Here is an 11924-nt window from a genome sequence, read left to right on the forward strand (position 1 = left end):
CACACGAGTTCATAGCTGAAATACCCAAAAGCACATACACGAGAGTCCAGTGCTAATTATTACATCATAAGCCCGCAGGCATTCTCTTAAATCATCGAACCGAGCGGTCCGGAATACATCCAAAAACAGAAATAGATGAGGCAGCGGAATTCAGGCAGCGGCATGCCATTGCCACAGGCAACGACCGTAACTAAGACCTACTGAGCGCCATCGTCTTCTTCTCCCTCCTGGTAGTAGGCATAGGGATCCTCCGAAGCTTCATCTCCCGCTTCTGATTAATTTTATATTTGCAAGGGTGAGTACCAACCGTACTCAGCAAGCCACCATAGCAAGAAATGCACATGATAGAGGTATTCAAAGGATAGCTATGGTTCCTTTGCGCAAAGCCAGTTTTGTAATTCTTTTCGCAAGCCTAAGACCTAGCACAGACTAACCAAATTTTAGTACCAGCGTTCATATTAAACAATGACGGTTCTGTCCACCATCCATTGTGATCCCAAGGATAGCTTCCCGCCATCGAATCGTTATGGTTTTCTGAGGACGTCCACATTCCCACTTCTCAGGAAGTGGCTCCATCAGCATAAAAATCATCATGCAATATCCCATCCCACACAGGTTAAGAATTTAGAGTCTAGCCAAGTGTAATACATGTCCCGGTGCTCAATAACCGCGAGCACGGCTATTCGAATAGATTTGGTTTACTCGCACTGCAGTGGATGTACACTTTACCCGCACTCCGCAACTGCCCAACACATGAGCCTCGTCCTAACACATGAGACGCGTCACGGCAAAGCTTTTCGATAACCTCGCATTGGCAGTACCCGCTCCATGAACTTTTCATCCTCATGCACTCTAGGCGTACACAGTTTCTAGCAGTGAGAGGAGTTCTGGCGCTCCTGGGAAAGGAAGTCTCACACACTCATTAAGTTAGTTTCTCTCTCACACACTCATGGCAGTCCTACCAATGGCGACACCGATGTAGGGCACGCCTCTCGGCCCTACCTCAACGGCTGTCCCACGGTAGCGCACCTGCCTCACTCAGGGGTGAACCATCTATGCAGGGATACTGCCTCCGCTCGGCTATCTAATCCGCTAGGTCTATACCCATACGAGAAGTGCGGTTGTACGGGAGTCGTTTCATGCTTAACTTCATGGCTCGGTCCTTAATTGACTGGGGCCGGTACTAGCCTTTTCCAGATACCACCCAAATCCTCCGTCTGCCCCAGTCGAAAACAGTTGTTTAGTTTTATTTCTCCTTTCACAAATCATGTCATCAATATCATGGCAATGTGGCGCTCATGTCTCCACATGCTGCATCTCAATTACCTTCCCAAAGGTAATTGCCCAAGCATATAGCATTTGATAAATATGAGTATGCATAATTCTAGAATAGCATTCCTAAGCAATTGTCATAATTGACTAGGGACTCATACGTAAACATGGTTACGAAGGAATAAGGGGTAAACAATAATCAAGGCATGGCATAATCACAAGTAGGATGTTCATCATTGCATGCAATTTTATTTGTAAACAAAATAATTTCGCAATTGGGATCAACATGTTCAAAGAATAGTGATGACTTGCCTTGCTCAAGGTCTTGCGGGTCTTGGTCCTCGCTTGGATCCGCAACTCTCTCGGGCTCTACAAGTACGTGCGAAGAATCGATTTTGAATTCGGTTAGAATTCAAGTAAAATCCAAATAAATCCAAGTAAAGGTCGAATGCGAAAGTCGATTTCTTTATATTAACTTTATTATTCGCGAACTAAGGCAAACCCAATTTCGATTCAAACTATTTTGCGGGTATAAATATTTTGTTGTCATAAGTTTTTAATTTAATCTAACCGAGCATTATATCCATATAATAGGTTAGAAATTTCTATCGCGAGCTAAATATCGGACGGAATCCTAGAAATATTGTACGATTTAATTTAGTCTATGACTAAATGATTAAATATAATACACGGGTAAAATCCCTAGTAGTTAAAACCGAATTTCTACCGTGAATCGATTACTTATAGGGATTACCCAAAAATAATCTATAATAATCTATAAGAATTCATCTATTTGTTTAGTTATTATCTACATTTAAACTACTACCGCGAATTGATTTCTTGTAGAAATTACCAAGAATAATCCATAATTTATATTAAATTTCGCAATTCTACGACTATAACTAATCTATAACTAAATTCTAATTATTTTAAATTTTCTAAACTTCCCTAATCTCCCTCTAATTTCCTATCTATTTCCCTTTTCTTTTTCCTTCCTTTCTTTTTCTTTTCTTTTTTTTCTTTCTCTCTCTCTTTTCTTTTCTTTTTCCTTCTCTCTCTCTTTTTTCTCTCTGCCGGCCTCTCTTTTCCTCTCCCTCTCTCTCTCTCGGCTCTCTCCCACCCGAGCGGCGGCGGCGGTGGACGCGAGGGGGAAGGAGGGCGGCTCACCGGCGGCGGCAGCGGCGACGGTGGCGCACGGCGGCGCGGGAGCGGCGGCACGGCGGCACGGGAACGGCGGCGGGCCGGCACGGGAACGGCGGCGCGGCGGCACGGGAACGGCGGCGCGGCGACACGAGAGCGGCGGCGCAGTGGAGAGGGAAGAGGGGAGGAAGGGTGAGATGGGGTGGGGAAAATGGGGAGAGGGTGGAGTTTTATAGGGGAGAGGAGGGGAAAGAAAGAGAAGGGAAGGGGCGACGCGACGGCGGCGCGGCGGCGCGGGGCGCGAGGCGGCGACGGGACGCACGGCGACGGGACGTCGACGGCGGCGGCGACAGCGGCGGCGCGCGGCTCGGGGCGGGACGCGACGGGCGGTGACGCGACGGTAGCGCGGCGCGGCGGCGACGGGGCGAGACGACGGGCGAGCGGCGATGGGACGGGCGGGCGGCTCGGGGCGCGAGGCAGCACGGTACGGGGTGACGCGACGGCTGCGGCGACTCGCGATGTGACAGCGGTGGCGGCGGCGCGCGGCGACGGGACGGCGCGCGGCGCGGCGCGGGGCGCGGAGCAGCGACGGCGACGGCTCGGCAGCGACGACGTGACGGCGGGCGGCAGCAGCGGCGATGGGACGACGCGACGGGATGGCGGCGAGCGACGCGGACGACGGGACGCACGCGCGGCGCGAGGCGGGACGCGACGGCGACGGCGCGGCAACGGCGATGGGATGGCGACGGCGATATGCGGCGGCTCAAGGCGCGAGGCGGCGGCACGGAGCTCGAGGCCGACGGCGACGCGGCGGTGACGATGGCGACGGCGGCGCGGCGGGCGAGCGGGGCGCGGGCGAGCAGGGCGCGGGCAAGCGGGGCGCGGGCGAGTGGCGCGCGGGCGGGCGGCGCGTGCGGCAGGGGAAGGGGCGGGGCTAGGGGAACCATGTCGAGCACCTAGAGGCTAATGAACAGTGTAGTTTCCTATTTTCCCGATTTTAGCCCATTTTCTATTTAAATTTGATTCCATAATTCCTAATTTTTGTATATAGGAAGTTTAATCAATATTTGTGTTATTTTAACTAATGAATCCACCCTAGATTAATATTACTCATATTTTATTTTTATATAATTTATTTGAGTTTTAGTTAGGGTTAATTCTTATCCCATCGTATTTAAATTTAATTGATCCAAATATGGTCGCGATAATATTTTATTTATTTCTATCCACACCTAATCTTTATTTTAATTTATATTTATTTTACCAACTTGTTTTTATGGTTTATTCCTAACTAACTATTCTTTACTCACGGTTAATAAACTTCGAGATCAAATCCAAATAAAATAGGCGAATAGGATCGGCATGATGCAATTAATTTAAAAAGTTTTTGAAAATCCGTATTTTTAGAGTTTAGATTTTTGTCGGTCGAATTTTCAGGGTGTTACACCTTCCTTTCAGTTTGTCTTTCAACCATAGTTTTCCACTCTTTAAACACATTAAAAGCTTGATATTTGTGCTTCAAGAAATAAGGCCAAACTTTTCGCGAATAATCATCAACGATAGTCATCATGTAACGAGCACCTCCAAAAGATGTCTTACGAGCAGGCCTCCATAAATCAGAATGCACATAATCAAGAATACCTTCAGTAGTATGTGTAGATGTGTTGAACTTCACCCTCTTATGCTTGCCAAAGATGCAATGCTCACAAAATTTGAGCTTCCCGATGCTTTGTCCATCTAGCAATCCTCGGTTGCTCAATTCTGCCAAACCAATTTCACTCATATGCCCAAGATGCATATGCCAAAGATTAGTAGCATCGGAATTAGATAATGAATCAGAAACTGCTGCAACATTACCTAATATAGTTGTACCTCGCAGATGGTACAGGTTGGCAGATTTAATATCAGCTTTCATCACAACAAGAGAGCCTTTAGTTACCTTCAAAATTCCGTCTCCACCGGAATATTTGTACCCTTTGCGATCAAGAGTACATAAAGAGATGAGACTTCTCTTCAAATTTGGAATATACCGCACATCTGACAATGTTCTGATACAGCCATCAAACATCTTGATCTGAACTGTTCCAATACCTGCAACCTCGCATGGTGTATCATCACCCAACAAAACAGTACCACCTTGGACAGCTTCATAGGTGGCAAATCAATCCCTATTAGGGCACATGTGATAGGTGCATGCAGTATCAAGAATCCACTGGTCACTAGTTTGTGCACAACCAGCATAAGCAACAAGCAATTCTGCATCAGACTTCTCATCAGTAACAACTGCGGCTTTACCTTCCTCTCCTTTCTTACCTTTTGGTATATACTTTCCAGTTCTCTTGTCTTTGTCCTATAGCTTTCAACACTCAGAGATATCATGTCCATCTCTCTTGCAGTATTTGCATGACTTATACCTGCCTCTGGACTTTGATCTCCCACGGTAGCTACTCGAGCTTTTATCTCTTGATTGGTTCTTTGTGTTCTTCTCCTGTTGCCTGCCCCGAACAACCAAGCCTTCTGCTTGTGAATTTGAACCTTCAGAGGGTACCATCTTCTTCATCTTTTCTTTGGCATGCAAAGCATCATAAACTTCTTTCAAAGTTAGAGTATCACGGCTATAAAATATAGTATCCCTGAAGTTTGCATATGAGCTAGGCAATGAACACTATAGAATAAGGCCTAAATCCTCTTCATCATACTTTACCTCCATAGACTCAAGGTCAGCAACAATTTCCTTGAAAGCGGAGAGATGGTCCATCACAGACCCATCATCTTGCAACTTGTGCAAAAATAATTTTTGCTTCAGGTGCATCTTACTGGTTAGATCCTTAGTCATGCATATCTGTTCCAGCTTCAACCACAGCCCAGCGGCTGTCTCCTCCTTAAGCACCTCCTGCAAAATATTGTTAGATAGATGAAGATGAATATATGACATAGCCTTACGATCCCTTTTCTTCTCATCGTTGGACCAATCCTGTGTCCTCTTGTCAAATCCAGAAAGCGCATCATCGAGGTCTTGTTGTGCAAGAACGGCTCGCATCTTCACTTGCCAAAGTGAGAATCTTGTGTCTCGGTCCAGGAGTGGTAGATCATACTTCAAACTCGCCATGGGAATTAATCCTGAAATTTGCTAGAAGAAATTAGGGTAAACTAGAAAAAACGCGAAACCTGGTACACTTCTCGTGTGCACGTAGTGTAGATCTGAAACTTACTGGTAGACAAGCTTGTGTGCGCGTAGCAATTTCAACGTGAATGAAAATTCACATGTACAGGAGCGCTCTGCTCCTATCTCGATGGCTTCTGGCTTCTGCCCTACTTTTCCTCGGTGAGCGTGCACTGCAGATGGAAGGGTTTTCTCTCTGCTTGCTTTTCCTCTCCTGACACGTGCGCTGCTGCTGCTCTGATTCTCGCGCGGCAGGAAGGACGAAGTCGACTCCGCTTTGGATTGGATTTCGCCGAACAGAATTTCTGACGGAACGACAAACATGACTACGCGTGCCGCCGATTAGATCGATTTCTTCGATCGGGAAAAATCGCCGGTGGCCGGGACTGCAGTAGATCGATCTCCAATGCTCTGATATCACTTGTTATGAAAATAGATGCACAACGGAGACACGAATTTTACGTGGAAAAGCCTTGCGGAAAAAAACCACGGGCGTTGACCGGTAATGATCACTATAGAGTAGATGATTACAAACGTAGGGGAATAACAATGGGAACGTCACCCCTTCCCGTACGGCTTACAAGAGTATATATAGGGGATAATAGAAAGACATCTAATAGGATAGACATGAAGTCCTACTAGGAAACTAATCCGAATATATTGTGGGCCCAAAATTCGGATCACATATTTAACAGAAGCATCAATTTTCTTGCCACAACTTCAGTATAGAAATCAAGTACTCATGTTCTTATTTTGCTTCAGGAAGTTTGGTGCCCAAGAATGCATGGTGGATCCACCGTGGAGGCTACGGGATCTCGAACACATACTACCAGTGTCGTAACCATGGGAGCTCCCATTAAGCCCCGCTATCTATCATACATCCATCAAAAGAAGGGATTATAGTTTCATCTAGTTTGCTTAGCCCTTTCTTTTAGTCTTTCGGATCCGCCGCTGCAAGAATGCATGAGGTTTGATGAACTCTTGGTTCATTCCCTTTTGCCTCCTGTTCCCATAGCCGATCTAAATACCAAATTCCTAAAGATTTTCACTTCTTTCTCTAGTTTCTTGCTCCATAATTGCTAGCGAAGTACCATGTATTTTAGCTAGTTTTGTGCTCTGCTAGTGTAGGCTAGTGGCACTGGTTTCTCCGAGAGAAAATTATGTACAGTATGATACTGGTATTGGTATGCCAACGGTATATAGTGGAAATTTGGCTCATTATTTACATCTAGAAATGATCAAACAAGGTATACCCGTACATGATCTCTATATTTATGGGCTTCGATTGCCTGCACATCACAAATATGTGTTTATCTCAATATTTACACACTCTGGTTGTCTGAACATTGCAACCACTATTTTTGCATGTACTGATTTTTGCTGGGCAGTAGAGACTGGGGAGAGCGAAAAATTCCTTGCTCTTTTCCTCCGATTCCCATGCATGTCTCCACGATAATCGATTGAACACCCAAACTTTCCCTTTACTTGCTCTTTACTTCGTCGATCAGTCTATGTTATACCGGCTGCTGCTACATGCTTACAGTAGTACTCAATCCCTCATATTCCAAATCAAATATACAATTTACCAAAATTGTGTTCTCTCAAAACACCGCGGACACAGCCAGCCACAATGAATCCGAACAGGACTCCTCGCCAATCCGGTGACGACACGTCGCCCTTGTACGTTTCCCTTGCGCTACTGCCTGCTGCTTCCTTCCTGCCGCATGGGCCAGCTGAGCCTCCTGCTGCCCGGGCCTACACAAAACCAGCACACTGCATGGCACATCACCACCGCTACAGTACCCGACCATATACTCCAACAATTTCTCTCTCCAACCTCCAACCTCCTCTGCGAAAACCAACACTTGCACTGACATCTCGTGAAGCCCGTTGTGAAGATCTCTCCAACACGGTGTCTATCCACCGTGTGTGGCATATCGTACCCAACTTTATCCCTCAGTATCATTTATCGCTTGGACCTTAATTCCTCCCTGAGCCTAGTCTCGATCTTACCGTTGACCAAAATTGATCTCTAAGAATTCTGACTCTAGTCACTTTTCACATGGTATTACGACCGTGCTAGATCTATGCTCTTCCATGAGTATAGTCCTAATCCTTACCATTGACTAAGGCCGACTTCAAGTCACTTACACACAATCAGACAAAACAACTATTTCTGGACACAAATATCACAACATGACCCACATTAGTCACACACGCTCACACCAATATCCACATATAATTCCAAACCAATTTTCATTGAACAAACCATTTGCAAAGCCAATTATTCATCACAAAATATTAATCATGACAATGATTTCACAATGCGTACATGAACTCACATTTATGCACTTAGATTGGCTGCCTGAATATGGAAAATCTGTGTAGATGAACTCAACACTTATGCACTTCGATTGGCTGACTGAACATCGAAAATCTGTGCATCTCTTGATATTTATGCACTCTGATTGTCTGAACATCGCAACTATATGTTTATCTCATAAAGGTGGGTAGAGAACTAGATGATCTTTCTTGACGGTGTTATGCACACTTTCGGGTGATGAATATAATTTTTTAAGAGTAATTTTACAGCGGTCTCTACGGGTGTATTCTACGGTCAATATTATCCTTAAAGGTGCGATCTCAATCATTGATTTATAACTTAGATATGATTCATTGAATTAGAAAAAAAAAATCAACGGCCTAGATGGATTCTACTATAGTAAAAACCATTAAAAAGATTATTAAGGGAAAATTCAACGCAAGAAATATATCCCTTCTCAATGACGCACTCCCTGTCGCCCTTGCAAAAGCGATCGGGGGCGAACCCTAGCCCCCGGCCGCCGCCACCCTCCCCTCCTCTCCCCCGCCTCGCCACCGCCGAAGCGTGTCCAGGAAACCGCGCGGCCCGCCGGAATGGTAGTGGTGAGGCTCCAATCCCCGGCGGTGCGTCCCGTCTTTGGCACGAAGGGGCGGCGCAGCGCAGCGGCGAGGCACGTGGCTGCGGATTCGGCGCCGCCACCATTGGATCTAGCCCCATTGCGGCTGGATCCGGTGTCGCCGCCGCCAGATTTGTTTTGTGGCGGTGTGGGCGCGGCGTCGGCGGCCGAGGCGCAGGAGGCCGCAGTAGGCGTGACGGCTGCGAAGGCACGGGCGCTTGGCCGGCAGCAGGCGCCTGGCTGGCGGGGCTAGTGGCCGGCACGACGAAGGAAACGCGGTCCGGCGCGAGGAGGCGCGGACGGCAGTGGCGGATGCCGGCACACGGAGGCTGGTCGGCGGGGGGCGTCGGTGCAGCGGTTCCCACGTGTCGATGGAGGTTTGACAGCGGTGGAGCTTGGGTGCATCAATTGTGGGTTCGTAGGCAGCGGGCGACAGGTAAAAACCTAGCCCGACCTAGTCCGGGCCAACAACGATGACGTTTTCAAGCGTCTCTTCCCTCTTCCCTCTTGAGGGCATTGTCGTGCCGTCCCATCTCCTCCAGTGGGGCTGTCAGGTGAAAACCCAGATTCGTCTCTCTTTGAGACCTTAACGGACGACAGCGGTGATGTTTTTCGTCGCTCTTTTCTTTGGAGACGTCATCAAATCAAATTTGAGTCAACAAGTTTGTCATAATGTAAATGCGAGTTTTACAACTTTTTAGTTGGAGTTTAACTTCTAATGATTATAGTTGAAGTGTGCAATAATTAAGTACCCTCCCCATGTATATTTACCAAGTCTTAAACATATAATTTCTACCAATACCGTACCCAATGGGTATGTATGTGAGCAATGGATACCTACTGGCAGTCCTAGTAACAAAGTTATGCAATCGTCGGTGGATCTTATTGTCACAAGCATACTGTGGTGGTGACTAAAACTTTTGATTAATTTGAGCTGCCCCATACATTCTGTTGTAGTATACAGTCTATGCCTATATAACAGAAGACAAGTTTTACTACGATCTTTGCTTGCACCTTAATTATTGTACAATTCTATACTACCTGAAGTATGTATTCATCTAATACACGGATTCAACTAGCACAACACATAGGCTAGAGTTGCGACAGTACTCGAAGATGCATGGAGCCAGGAGTCTATCTCAGTTTTTCCGCAGAACGCGGAACTCCATAGATTTCCCATAGCACAGCACTACGAATATGTAGAATATGATGCCGAGAGAGCAACCTAATGCCTCCAGTTTTTGATGGATAGTACGCGCGTATTGCTTTGGGCAGGACGAGCAGTTCTTCCCTCTTGCCTCCAACTCCCATGGCTCCACATAACTAGCTTGTTCGATCCCCAGCTCTTTCTTTAATTACTTTTCTTTCTTCCTTGATATGCCTGCACTACATATGTGCTGCTGCTACATAGGTAGCACCTGCTGTGCTGTGTGTTTAGGAGGCATCATATATATAGTGGACGCCATATGGATCAATGGACGGGTACATATATATGACAGTGATATTATTGATGATGGCTTGATGCATGATCTGTTTTGTACTGTCTGGTTGGAGGGATTTCGTGGGTGGGTTGGGTCGAACCCACTGTAGTGCGTAGCTCGGTCCACCAATCGTAGGTCACCCAGGTCACATTAGGTCTGCTCCACACAAGCCCAACCATAGCCACAACTTTAGGTCCTGTGACTACAACTCAAAAGACTAGTCTTATGGATGAGGACCGCACCCACCTTTTAAGTCGTGCTCCCTCATCCCCCCATCATCAATTACCGATGTGGGACTAAACACAAACAATATCCCCCGTCACATCAACCCATATGACCCCGAATATCGGGCCCAACAACCTTCCCTGTCACATCAATCCATGTGACCCTGAAGACAAACACAAACAATCTCCCCATCACATCAACCCATGTGATCCTGAAGACATCGGGCTCAACAAAATCTCCCCTGTCACATCAACCCATGTGACCCAGAAGACATCGGGCTCAACAATCTCCCCGTCACATCAACCCATGTGACCCTGAAGACTTGTTACCTGGCCTCCCCACCATGTGACCCATGGAAATCGTTCCAGGTTCTAAACCTGGGCTCTAATACCACTTGTTAGAGTGCGCAACTCGGCGCACCAACCGTGGGCCACCCAGGTCACATTGGGCCTGCTCCACACAGGTCCAACCGGAGCCACAACTTTAGGTCCTGAGCCTACACAACTCAAAAGACTAGTATTATGTATGAGGACTAGGGGTGAAAACGATACGGAAACGGACGGAAACCATCTTTATCGTTTTCGTTTTCATATTTTTTTTCGGAATCGGAATCGGAAACCCCGGATACGAAAACGGAATCGAATATTATCGAAACCGAAAACGGAGAGAAAACGAACCGGCGTAAATACGGTAACGAAAATTTATCGGAATAAAAAACCCCTCAAACTGATAAATCCAATTCTCAAGTCTCAACGGTCAACGATTCATCATAAAACACAATCATATAAGTCCAATTATTAAATATTAACAGTACATCACAAAACACAATCTATGAAATAAATTATCTATGTTTAAGAGAGTAATGATGTTGGAAAATCCCAATGAAGGAAAAAAATATTCTTATGTAATTTTAGATTTGCATAACAAATATTTTCAAGAAAATAACAGCAAAATACCATGGTATTCACTATTAAGTGCTTAAAAAAAGAACCCAGTATATTTCAGTTACAAAATTTCTGGAAATTCCGAAAAAAATTCCGGAAATTCCGAGAAAATTTCCGGAAAGTTTCTGACCGATTCCGAGTTCCGACGGAAACTGCCTTTATCATTTTCGATTCTATTTCCGAGAAAATATTTTCGAATTCGTTTCCGAAAAAACCGACAAATTCCGTTTTTGAAAATAGGTCTGGAATCCGGAAAGTTTCCGTACCGTTTTCAGCCCTAGTGAGGACCGCCCCCATCTTTTAAGCCGTGTTCCCCCATCATCAATTACCGATGTGGCACTAAACCCAACACCCACTTTCATAGGTGTTTGGTTGTGGGACTAGGTGGGATGGGTTGGTTCCAAAAGAGAATATTCCACTAATATCCGGGACCAGTCGATCCATGAAAAATGGTCGTACCGCGCCGACCCACTCCGCCAGCGCCGCAATGAGCATGACACGGTAGATTTTTGTTGCTGCCGCAAATATATCGTTTTCAAATAGTAGTATATATGTTTGCTAAGCTCATGTTTACTCAAAAATTATTTATTTGTTATATGTATATTGTGTGAGAGGTAATCTCACCAAAGGTGTCTATATCCACGGAGCCTGGCTCCATCCATTCATCCAAAGAAGGAATATGATCATTCTACCCATTATATCCCTCAAACCAAATATATTTTTCCCTCAAACCAAACAAAAAAAAATATGGTTCGTTCTA

This window comes from Oryza glaberrima, chromosome 11 (genome assembly GCF_000147395.1).
Source record: "Oryza glaberrima chromosome 11, OglaRS2, whole genome shotgun sequence".
In the NCBI taxonomy this organism is placed as follows: domain Eukaryota; kingdom Viridiplantae; phylum Streptophyta; class Magnoliopsida; order Poales; family Poaceae; genus Oryza; species Oryza glaberrima.